Here is a 12543-nt window from a genome sequence, read left to right on the forward strand (position 1 = left end):
CCTGTCAGACAATACTCTGTTTTTTTGTTGTTGTTATTCTAATTTAGCAATCCCATTCCAGATTTCTTCTTTTCTTTCAGTGACTCTATAAACATGTGTCAGTATGTTTTAGTATAATGACCAGCAAAATAATGCCCTTTACATCTTGCTGATTCCCTTAACAAATTTAATAAAACTTTGACTATGCATCTACATGAGAATTATGTTGTCTTAAGATTTTGAAAATTATGTGTGACAAAAAATGACCACTTTCTTGAATTCTTACTGCATTAATCCATTTAGGCTGCTATAACAAATACTAGTAAACTAGGTGGCTTGTAAACAACAAACGTTCATTTTTACAGTTCTGGAGGCTGGGAAGTCCAAGACCAAGGTGCTGGCAGATTAGTGTCTGGTAAAAACCCATTCCTCATAGACAGTGCCTAGCTGTGCCCTCACATGGTGGACGGGGCTAGCTAGCTTTTGGAGGTCTCTTTTATAAGAGCACTAATCCAATCATGAGAGCTCCACTCTTGTGACTTTATCACCTACCAAAAGGTCCCACATCCTAATTCCACTGCCTTTGGGGTTAGGATTTCAATAAATAAATTTTGAGGAGACAAATGTTCAGATCACAGCACCTGTTAACAGGTTAACTCTCCTATAATTTCTGACCCAACTTGCTATCAATCTTGTATTTCACATTTTTTTTTTTTTGAGATGGAGTCTCACTCTGTCGCCCAGGCTTGATGGAGTGCAGTGGCACGATCTCTGCTCACTGCAACCTCTGCCTCCCAGGCTCAAGTGATTCTCCTGCCTCAGCCTCCTGAGTAGCTGGGATTACAGGCACCTGCCACCACACCCAGCTAATTTTGTATTTTTAGTAGAGAAGAGGTTTCATCATGTTGGCCAGGCTGGTCTCGAACTCCTGACCTCTGGTGATCTGCCCACCTTGGCCTTCCAAAGTGCTGGGATTACAGGCATGAGCCACTGTGCCTGGCCTTATATTTCACTTTTAACCCAGCTCCAAAACAAAATAAAACCATTGCCCACCAGGGCAAGCCGGGATTCAGTGTGAAACTCCAGACACTCTGTGCTAGATTTTCAGGACTGCCATAACAAACTGTCACAAACTTGGTTTCTTAATACAATGGAAAAATGGAAACTTATTCTTTCACAGTTCTGGAGGACAGAAGTCCAAAATCAAGAAATCAAGTTCTTAGTAATACCATACTCCCTCCGTGGGCTCTAAGGAAGAATTTTTTTTTTTTTTTTTTTTTTTTGCCTCTTTCAGCTTCCGAGAGCTATTAGTATTACTTAACTTGTGGAGGCAAAATTCCAGTTTCTGCATCCATCTGCACAGTGTCTCCTTCTCTTCTGTGTTTTCTCCTCCCTGTCTGTCAAATATCCTCCTGCCTTACTCTTATGACATCTGTCATGGCATGTAGGTCCACCCAGACAATCAAGGATGATCTTTAAATCTCAAGATCTTTAACTTAGTTACATCTGCAAAGATTCTTTCCCCAAATAGCTAACATTCAGAAGTTCTGGGAATTAGGATATATTCATATCTTTTGGGGGACTACCATTCAACCCACTATACTGCCATATCCAGCCCCAGTTCAGCTCTCTATGCTTACCTCCCAGTGTTTCTTGATACGTATTTCTGTTTATTTCTTGATCCCTCTCCTATCCCTAACCCACAGACTTTACTCTTTACAGCTTGTTGCTTTTGTTGACCGTATAGTTTCTCTGTCTAGTACAGCTTCCCCCTCCTTTTATGTATCTAGTGTCCAATCTTCCTTCAAGCAGGCTTCCCCTGCCCCCAGCCCCAGTTTCCCCAATTCCAGGCTGAGTCCAGTGCTTTCTTGGCTGCTCTCACTGTACAGTGAACATACTCTTATTCTGTTGCTTCCTGAATTTCACTGGCTGTCCCCTTCTGTATATATCTGTATCCTCCATCAATCTTTTTCTCAAAGAGCACAAACTATGCACAACCTCACTCAGTGTCTGTCAATAACAGGCATTTACTAAGGGTTATTAGATCGGTCTCTAACTTAAAACCTACTTATTCTTAAAATTTAGCCTACAACTTTCTTTACGTTTAAACAAATCTAGCATGTGAAGTATAATTTATTTTGTGTTCTGGTATTCCTCAGTTATCTTTCTTATGCTTGGTTAGTTCACCTAAGTTATTAACTTTAGAGGATAAGATTCATGTCTTCTCTGGTAGATGTTTTGGGAACATAGAAATAGCTCGCTGGATTTGTTTACTTAATCCCCAATGGAAATATCAAAAGTATACGTTGGGAGGAAGATAACCTGGCTTAAATTTATCTTTTACTTTTCTCCCCATTAGAGAAAGTCAGACTTCTTAACAGTTTACTAATGCTTTAGAACTAGGAAAAGTTTTGTTCCAATTGGAATTTCTAGTTTCTGGATTTTAACAAACTGTCAGCTTTCATAAAGCAAGTTTGTAGAATTTAATTTTCCTTCCCTATTTTATATCTTAATCATAACCACAGTACAAATAATTTGTTGTTTCAAAATCTCCATTCACTCACACATTTTATTCTTGTTGACCTTGGCTTATGCAATTTGGGTGGAAAGAATCACTAACTAGGAGAGGAATATTTGAACTTTGATTTTATGTTTCAGACAAAGTCTTAACTGAGACTTCAGCCACATGAAAGCATGAAATTATTATCTGCCTACTTTGGGAAAACCACCAGTTTAAAATATAAAAGAATTGTATTGTGTGATAGCTTACTCTAAGAAAGTTTATTTTCTATTCTTAAGTATTAAATGAATATTTGGGCAATGGAAAATTTTTGTTTTCTATAGCCTTATGAATGTTAGTCTTAAAATCATTTTAAAAAATTCATCTGGTGTCAGGTATCATTAAAAACTCCATATTTGTGCCAGATTAACTGAAAACTTTGGCCCCAGATAAATTGGTGGATTTTGGCCAAGTTTTAGGCAAACTTGGGTCTTTCTTTATTTCAGGTAGAAAGTACATAAAGCTCTATGGATTCTTGCCCTCTGACCTAAACCAACGAAAATTCAACAATTTGGCTATGATTTCCTTAGAGGTTTCATATATTTTTTGGCTATAAAATGTGAACCCAGGTCAAGAGGCATATACTGAAGCCTCAATTTTAGCAAGAAAAATATATATGAACTAAAAGTGGAAATTCTACAGAAACTTGGCTGAGGAAAAAACTTTAAAACTGGAACAATTAACTTAGACTATTTGGGAGAAGTGACTCTTTCATGTAATTTGCTCTCTTTTTCTGTTCTCATAATTTTAAAGAGTTTTGCGCTAACAGGCTTCTATGCTGCATTACAATCTTTTGATAGGTTCTGTAGAGAAACTTCTCTTATTTTTTCCCTTTGCCTTTAATGTTTTGACTCTTCAATTTGAATTACTCTTTTATTTCTTTTTAATGCTTTTCTATTATGAGGAACTTAGCAAATTTCCCTCAAGGACTGAATCAGAGGGAACAGTGAATTTATCCAGGCAATATTGCACTCCATGTTATGCTCCCTTGTGATCCTTGTGTTGACCACTTTCTCTGGACAAGGACACAGCTCTGTAACATACCATGGCTCAAGATGAGTTTCTTCTGTTTTGTGGAAACACTCCCCAAGAGGTGAGGAGGTGACTTCTCTCCCTCCCCTTTGTCTAAACATCTCAGTCCTGGAGCTCACAATTATTTCTAAAGAGTTTCTAGCTGTTCTCACCAGGAGTGTGTTGAGCCCTTATGCAAGTAAAACTTCAAGAGGCACACCTAAACTTGTCTGAAAAGTCTCCTGAAGATCCTTCAAACAACTTTTCTCTCCTTTCTTTTTTTCCCAGTAACCTCTTTACTCCTTTCCATGAAGATTTCCACGCCTCAGAACAAAGTTGACCTCATCTTGAAGACAGGATAGAGGGGAGATAATGCCTGTCAACATCTATCACAAAATGTTGCTCCACTTACTGATGAATTAATAAAAAGTCATCTGTACTCTCTTCTGATGCCCATCATCTGCTCCTGTAAGCCTTATTTCCCACTGTTCTTCTATACAGTGTATGCTTTAGTCAAAAATTTGACTCCTGCTATCATTCATTAATTCCTTCAATCAGTGAGTGTTTTTGAGTGTCTGCTATGTGCCAGACACTATTCTGGCCTCCAAAGATCCATTAAAACAAGCAAAACAAAAACCAGACACATTTCGTGGTCTCATGGACCCCACATTCTAGTATAGCCTAGGCATTCCAGCTTTGTGTCTTTCTCTTCTTTAGTGGTCCCTCCTTAAGTATTGCCAGTCCTAACTTTCAGCTGTTCCCTATGTTTCAAAGTTGTCTTGAATCCACAAAGTGCCTTATTAAGAGTAAGTAAATAGACTTACTCTTAACACTTGCAAGGTTGAGAGGCCTAGGATTGAAGTATGAATGAAATCTACATACTATTTGTATAAATATTTAAAAGATACAAGTTTAGCTGAAAACTCTGTTAGCTATACAATTTCAGAATTTTAAAAATGTGTATGTATAAGGCTATGGTGTTTATTTTTCTAAAAGTTGGCAAAGTATCCAAGATTACTACGTGTATTTTTGAGCATATTTGGCTATTCTGTGTTGTTTAGCTCTTAAAAATTTTAAATGTTTAATATTGCAGACTGTTGCTCAGCTTCCATGTGCACCTATTGCAAACATACTAATTTATTAAAGTATGAATGTGTCCACATGCCACACCTGGAACCTGTGGAGAAGAACAGCTCAGCAACAGCTGGGAAAGATGCTTCATTATGAAGAATCCTTTGCACACCCATACTGAAAAGAAGAACTGTACAAGTTAATTAATTTGTGTTTTCTCTTACCTAACTCTTCTGCTGCTCACATCTTTCCCATATAACAAAGTAGTATCATCTCTGAAGTCAACAGCAGCTGGCCTCATGCCATTTCATACCATTTTCATGCAGTCATTTTTTGTTCTGGGGACAAATGACAAGAGGTTTGAAGAGTTGATTATTTGGGACTTGAAGGAGGTTTGACATGAGAACCTGCATTTAAAACCACAGATTGGGCTCTGCTTGCTGGACTCCAGGTGACGATATATCCACGTATTCTGTTATAAATTTGGGTTTGTATGTTCATAATGTGTGGCACTCTCTAAAGTGTGAGGCCCAAAGGAGGATATTCTTACACAGGCCTGAAGGTAATACTTTCTGAAGGAAACTTTACTTGGACTAGGAGTGATCTATAATCCTGAAATCTCTAAACACTGCATTTTTTTTGTAATGTCTGGAAAAATGTGAGAAATACTATAATACTTTGCCCATATGTCATATCTCCTCATAGAAAAAAAGTATTTTATGAGTATGAAAGATATTTATTTGTTTTTTCAACCACCATCTGTGCACAATAGATTCAAGATTATAGAGCATTATTTAAAAAAAAATTGAACAGCTAAACTAAGTACAAAAATGCAAATAACTGTAATTCATAATCCTTGTTTTCTTAAACTTAAGAATAAGTTTTATACATCTCTGTGACAGGGTAATTAACAACCACCACCAAATGGCAAATGTGAATTGCAGTGTGGGCGGGAGAGGAGTGAGGGAAGGAAGAAGAGTAAGAATCAGTTTAGTTAAAGAGGAAATTAGGAAATACTAATGGGAAAGTTCAGAAGGAAATAAGAGATACAGGATTAGAGGTCAAGGCAGAGATTAGGGTTAGTGAATGATTTCTGCATTGTGGTTCAGAAATTATAATAATGATATTTGCCTCTGTGGTGATAATCAATACATTTCAGAAGTGTTTCTTATGTGTCAATGATTCTATTGAATATTTTACACGTACCAGCTCATTTAGTCCTTAGAACCACATGAGGTTGCTGTTACCACAATCCTTCTCTTTGAGATCATATAAATAAGGCTTTGAGATGGTTACTTGCTAACAGAGCCAGGAAGTGAACCCAGGTGTATCTGACTGCAAAGCTTCCTTTTAATCACAAGGATATTTGAAGTCATTGGATAGGATTCAGGCTCCTTGGAATAAGGCAAAGAAAAATAAAAGAAGAAAAGGACAGTTAGAGAATGGTAACATCTGGGAGAAGAAAAAGAAGCTTTATTAATTTGGCTAACTTATGAGTGAACAAAATCCCACTTGAATTGATTTAAGCAAAAGAGAGGATTTTAATGGAAGGCTAAGCTATGAAAGAACGGGACAACCATGATTGGAGAAAGGTCAATATCTTTTATAGTATCGGGAACCAAACTCCAGCATCAAGCTTTTTTGCCTGTCTCTTAGCCATGCTTCTTTTCTCCATATGTCAAGCTCATTCTTATCTCTTTCTAAAGAGTTTTTTCCATGTGGCAAGAACTCAGGTAACCAAAATTTCCAAAATTTTATAGCTTATGATTTCAGTCAACAGAGTCGCATTGGCATGAGTCTTTGGCTCTTGAGTCCAAAAATCAGGACGAGGTACTAATTGTCCCTGCCTAGGTCAAGACATACCAATAGTATTAGGATGCTTTTTGCTGCACAACAAAAAACATGAATAACCTCTTATTGTATATTTTTGTTACATAACAAGAAGTTTAGAGGGAGGGGTTCTAGAGTTGGTCAGGGCTAAATGTCAAGGGGCAGATTATCTAGGATTCTTTTAGCATTCTGTGTAGGTAGAAGCATTAATGCCGTTGTTGTCATAACCATATCCTTATGGTAGCATATGAAGCAGAAAAGAGGCAGGAAAAATAACTCTCCTTGTGTGACATTCTCTTTTTATTTGGAGAGAAATAACTGCATTTCAGGGTTAATGGGATCTGAACCTAATACAATTTTGGGATCTTCTTTAAGAAAACCAGAAAAATATTAAAATTAAAAATGGGGCACAGGGCTTTGACTGGAGTCATTACAAGTGTTGGCCTCTAAACTTCCCGGTAAATCAAGTTTCTGTTGAATTTTCTCTTTTGTTTCAGTGGTTGGACTGAGTCCCATGAAGCCAGATCACTTCTGACTGCAAGGAGTTTGGAAAAGCAAGTATCTGGATCTTTTACCAGCTAAATTTGGAGGTAGGTATCTACCAGACTAGGGAAGAAGAGAAGAATGGCTGTTGAGTGCAGATCAATTTGTTTCCACTGAAGTCTATGGATGAAATATTTATGCATAGCTGAGGTATAGAATTGTGCTGTAAAATGTGGTTGATTTGGTGGTAACTATGTGGATAGGTGTGGTAGGTTGAAGTGTCGCCTGCAAATTTATGTCTACCTGGGATCTCAGAATGTGACTTTAATTGGAAATAGGGTCTTGCTGATGCAATTAGTTAAGAATTTTGAGATGAGTCATACTGGGCTTTCGGTGGGTGCTAAATCCAATGGCTGGCATCCTTATAAGAAGAGAGGACACACACACACACACACACAGAAGAGAAGGCCATTCAAAGGTGGAGGCAGAGCCTGGGGTTATGCTGACAGGAGCCAAGGAATGCTGGGGGGACATTAGAATCTGAAAGAAGCAGGGAAGGATTTTCCTCTATAGGTTCAGAGGATGCATGGCCCTGCTGACACCTTGATTTCTGGCTTTCAGCCTCTAGAACTGAGAGAGAATTAATTTCTGCTGTAATAAATCACCCAGTTTGTGGTCATTTACTGTGGCAACCTTAGGAAACTAAAGCGATAGGGTGAAGGGCAGTTATCAGAATAAGGGGATGTGGTGCTGGTAGACAATCCCAAAGGTGTCCACTGTAGAATTTATAAAAGGAGCTTAGCAGTAGGTAGAGTCATAGCTACAGAATGAGAGCCAGGTTGGTATATTGCCTTGATGTTATGACAAGGCATGAGAATGTCAGTGCCAGGAAGAGTGAGCACTGAGAAGGTGAGAAAAGAGGGAAGGCATGTTGAGACAGGAGGACAAGCACCTAGCCTTTCATCTAGACAAACTAATTCCTAAGCATTTCTACCTCCTTCCTGAATCTGCCTGTGAATGTCCTTCATGTGAAATGCTCGTCACCTCACTCTGCTTGACTAATTCATTGCCCTTCCCTTTGTGAAACTGACATTGAAGGTACACTCCTTCAGTGTTCATGTCGTTGGTGTGGTGTACGTGTGTGTGTATGTGTATAGAGTGATACTTTCACAATTTTTTAGATTTCTTTTTGTGATAGGATGTTCTTTTTTTTTTTGAGACAGGGTCTAGCTCTGTCACCCAGGCTGGAGTGCAATGGCGTGATCTCAGCTCACTGCAACCTCCACCTCCCAGGTTCAAACAATTCTCCTGCCTCAGCCTTCTGAGTAGCTGGGATTACAGGCGCACGCCACCACATCCAGCTGTTTTTTTTGTATTTTTAGTAGAGACGGGGTTTCGCCATGATGGACAGGCTGGTCTCGAACTCCTGACCTCAAGTGATCTGCCCACCTCGGCTTCCCAAAGTGCTGGGATTACAGATGTAAGCCACCATGCCTGGCTGTGGTAGGATACTCTTGAAGTTATTTAGGACGTGTTTAATTAAAGACAATGGCATGCAATGTGTATCTTGTGGAGTCTGAGCAAAAAAAAATGAGACACTGATATTAAATTTTATGTATAAGTCTTCTGTATTTAAATACAGTGATTTAATAAAATCTGTTATTTGGAGACAGAGAAGTATTTCATGTATTTTCATTTTAGACATAAAGGAAATCAACTCCTTTGAAGTACCAAAATTTATAACTTAAATTGTTTTGATATAAGTATACCTAAAAAATATTGTATAGTTCTCTGGATTCTTATACAGAATGCATCTTCTCCCTGCTGACCCAGGGTCAACATTATACACATCCATTATTGTTCTATGTGATATTATAATGTTCTAGGGCCTCTTTCCTAAATACCCTGACAATCGTGCTGCTCTTTTCTCTTGCTGTGAGCTGACCAGCTGTGCCCCTGCCTGTTGCCAGCACGCTCCCCTCTCCTAGATCCCTGTCTTCCTCTAGTGCAGTTTTTAATTCATCGTGGCCTGGGAATCCAGATAACATAGCTAATTAGAAATGATCTAAATGTAAGAGTGAATGCCCCTGAGGGAGCATCTGTGGCCTTCTCTGTGAGTTTCTATGGGGATCTCTCCTTTGCGTTAGATGCTGTAAGCGTTAAGTGTATGGATGGCAGACCTGTTTTTCCTTTGCTTCTCAACACTCAATTAGATCCGTGTAGCTAATGAAATTCATGAGAGCATGCAGCAAAATTCTGTATAGGAAGGTTTTTTTTTCCTTCTTTACGTAGTTTCCCATGTTCTAAATTAGTTGTTTTAATGTTATCTATGTGTTTTTGTTTCATTTTAGGGTATCAGTGGGATAATATTAACTGCCAAAATAATTCATTAGTTGTAAAGCCCCATCCTGGGGAGTTATCTTGGCTAAACTGTGGATAATGTGCCTCTTAGTTTAGACTGCTGAAAAGTCATTATGGTCAATGACTGACCCACAGCCACCATGTGAAAAACCTGGGTTTAACTAGAAAGTAAAAACTGCTGGGACAACCTGATTGTGCCAAGAGGTAGTATGTTAAATCTATGTAGAAGTAGCAGAAGTTACAGGAAAAAAGCCAGTGATTACCAGGGTGTCACATTGTTTATGAACCAGGTTGCTGAGTCTTTGAATCTGGAGATGATAATTTAAGTCAAAATTTCAAGAGTAGGAATTCTGAGGTCAGAATCAATAGTGTAGTTGGGTATTAGTCATTTGAATAAAAAGCCGGCTTTTGAGCTTGACCCCTTTTCTCTCAGTTCCTTTTCCTAATTATCCTACTTTTCTCAAAAATGTCACTCACAAACTCTTTTGCTGTGAGAGTTAATGGTGAGGTGCATAAAATACACATAAAAGTTTCAAAAGTGAAGTATAAATAGCCATAGCCTTTCAAAGTATTATTCAGGTTTAGGAAAACAAGTGCCTTTACACATCATTCGAGCACCCGAGGATGATTCTACCTGCAGATGGGCCTTTAAATAAGTGTGAGTTTGCTGCTGCTTCTCAACTCCCAGTTGGATACTGAAAAAAAAGATCTTTCTCAATTTCCTGTTCTTGTGCGTTATTAAAATCCTTCTGTTGCCCCCACCACCACCCCTGCCTCTTTCTTCTTTTCCCATCTTTTTGTGTGGAGGATGTTATCCACAGTTCCCAGCAGTGATGATGCATTTGAGTCAGGAGGATGAGATTGTGACCCAGATACAGTGCATGAGAAATGAGTGATGGGAAGAGAGAATGACGGGGGCAGAGGGGAGAGAGAGAGAGTGAGCAGTGGTGAAGGGTTATGAGTTGTACAGTTATTTCTAGCTTTGAATGGTTTCCAAATCTCATACATTCACAGACAACCTCGCCAAAGCCCACAGCTGTCATGCATTTTCAACAGATTCCACAGGGCCTAGATGAGGTTTGAAGGCATTCCTTTGCTCTTACACATTAGCTAAAAGGAATTACCGTAACATCTGATATTGTGGAAGTGGGACATTTGCCATCCTGACCTTGCCCAAAGCAGTCCGGAAATAGGGGTCTAAGAATGTATTATCTCGTATGGCCCCTAAAGGTCACCAGGGGCCTGTCGGTGGCATTCTGAGAAAATCCAAGCACCCAATATGCTCTGCATTTGGAGAAACTGGGCTGCTTTGTATGGGCACAGTGGGCAGACACATGTTCCCATTGCTCGTTGGATGTTTGTCATAGGAAAGGCATGTTCCACTGGAGAAATTCCCAGCTGTCAGTAATGTGCTGATATACCACAGCCAATCATCAGAGGATGAGCCAAATAAACAGGATGTTCACAATGTGTGTGACTGCATGAGTGTGTAACAAAACTTCTGCCCATTTCACAGCCTCATAATGGGATTGACATGCATTGCTTAATGCATCTGTCTGTTTAGGATAGAAAGGCATAAACACCATGGAAACCATGTGTAAGAAAGCCCTTTCTTTGGCTATATGGGCTGTTGATATGATGGGATGAAATCTGGTATAAATTGGGAAAGAACATTGCTTTAATATTATGAGTTTACTTGCTGGGAAGTGCCTTGAAGTCATCCAAACACAGATGAGAAGGAATAATCAGATAATCAGTAGCTATTGTGAGTTAACAAAAGGGCCTGAGTTGATATGAATATTTTTACATACCAGTGGCATCATCTTCATTCTTTCTTCTTGTAAGACACTCATTAGTTGAATTATTTATATAAATGTACAGAAATGAGTCAAAGTTATGTCATTGCCCTTTTTGTTTGGATATGCTGCTACTGTTAACAATTAGTTTCTAAATATATTCCCGAGGCAGCAATTTGGGAAGGGGGAGTAGTGGTTCCTTCAACACTCATGTGTAGATAGGTTCTTGGAAAAATAACATCAGGTATCCTGTTAAGTGTCAGACCTTTTACTTCTCTGAGTATTCAAATCCCCTTTGCTCAAGGTGGCACATCCATTCATGATAATAACAGTAATAAATAAGATTTATTGTACATTTCCTGTTTGATGGTACTGAGCTAAGCCTTTAACATGCATTAACTCTTTTAATTCTCACAAAACATATAAGATTGATACTATTATTATTACTATCATAATGATAAGAAAACCAGCATTCAGAGAAGATAGTAGGCTTTTAAGAAGGTAGAGTTAGTGACAGAGCAAGCTGGAACATGTATTTGAGTGCTGAATCCATGCATTTAACCATTTCACTATGTTACCCTTGTGTGTCCCTGCTCTATGTGAAATTTGATTCTATTACAGTCTCTGGTGTTAATTATTTTATTGCATTGAAATGTGATTTGTATTTCCTTGAACAGGACTAATGCACAAATATAATTTTGGTATCCTAGGGTCCATCTGTATAGAATATTTCACCAACCTAGTACAGTTGAGGAACATGCCATGAAGTCTTTGTAATGATTTTTCTCTGTTGTTAAGTTTTGGTCTTTTAATTGTGGTTATTATGTGCTGCTTTTCAAACATTGCCCAAGATGCACTGATTTAGGAAAAAATCATATGTGCCAGGATGCTACCTCCTAATAATATTAACACTTTCAATAGGTTTTATGTGATAAACACAGCAGGAAAGAAAAGGAGCTCTGAGTGTACAGAATCTGTGTGTTTATATTGGTTTATGAGATCGTTAGAGACTTGTATTGTATCATCTGGTAGAAAGCAGTACCACATAATGGTTAGGACTTGGGCTCTGGAGTTTCACTACTTAACGATCTGTGTGACCCTGAGCCATTTCATTGATGTCTCTGAGCCCACTTCTTTCATCTGTACAGTAGGTATAAGATAATAATTTTTATAAGATTATTGTTAGGATGAAATGAGAGAATCCCTGTAAAATTCATGGCTCCTAATAAGTATTTTAAAGAATGCTCTGAAATGCCTTTCAGCACTCTTCATTGCCAATCCTTGTACTGTTTCTCTTTGAGTCCTTATCACAATTAGACATGCTGTATTACACTTGTTAAATGTCGTCTCCCTAAACTAGAATATAAACTCCCCAAACTCAGGTATGTGTCCTTCTCTCCCGTGCCCTCATTGCCTAGAACAGCATCTGACACAAGCTAGGCCCTTATGAAT

General features: G+C 38.5%; 1 long non-coding RNA gene across 4 annotated transcripts in view; it reads left to right on the forward strand.

Moving 5' to 3' along the window:
- The window catches only part of LOC115934313 (uncharacterized), a 415675-nt gene that overhangs the window by 298718 nt on the left and 104414 nt on the right, over positions 1-12543 (forward strand). For 3 of the 4 annotated variants that reach the window (XR_010133495.1, XR_010133494.1, XR_010133497.1), the window contains one exon: positions 6949-7041. This is a non-coding gene — a long non-coding RNA (uncharacterized lncRNA). Of the gene's footprint in view, positions 1-3838; positions 4019-4643; positions 5073-6948; positions 7042-12543 lie in introns of all 4 variants that reach the window. The other variant, XR_010133496.1, reaches the window with a different exon arrangement.

The sequence above is a fragment of the Gorilla gorilla genome, chromosome 3 (genome assembly GCF_029281585.2).
Source record: "Gorilla gorilla gorilla isolate KB3781 chromosome 3, NHGRI_mGorGor1-v2.1_pri, whole genome shotgun sequence".
Taxonomy (NCBI): Eukaryota; Metazoa; Chordata; class Mammalia; order Primates; family Hominidae; genus Gorilla; species Gorilla gorilla.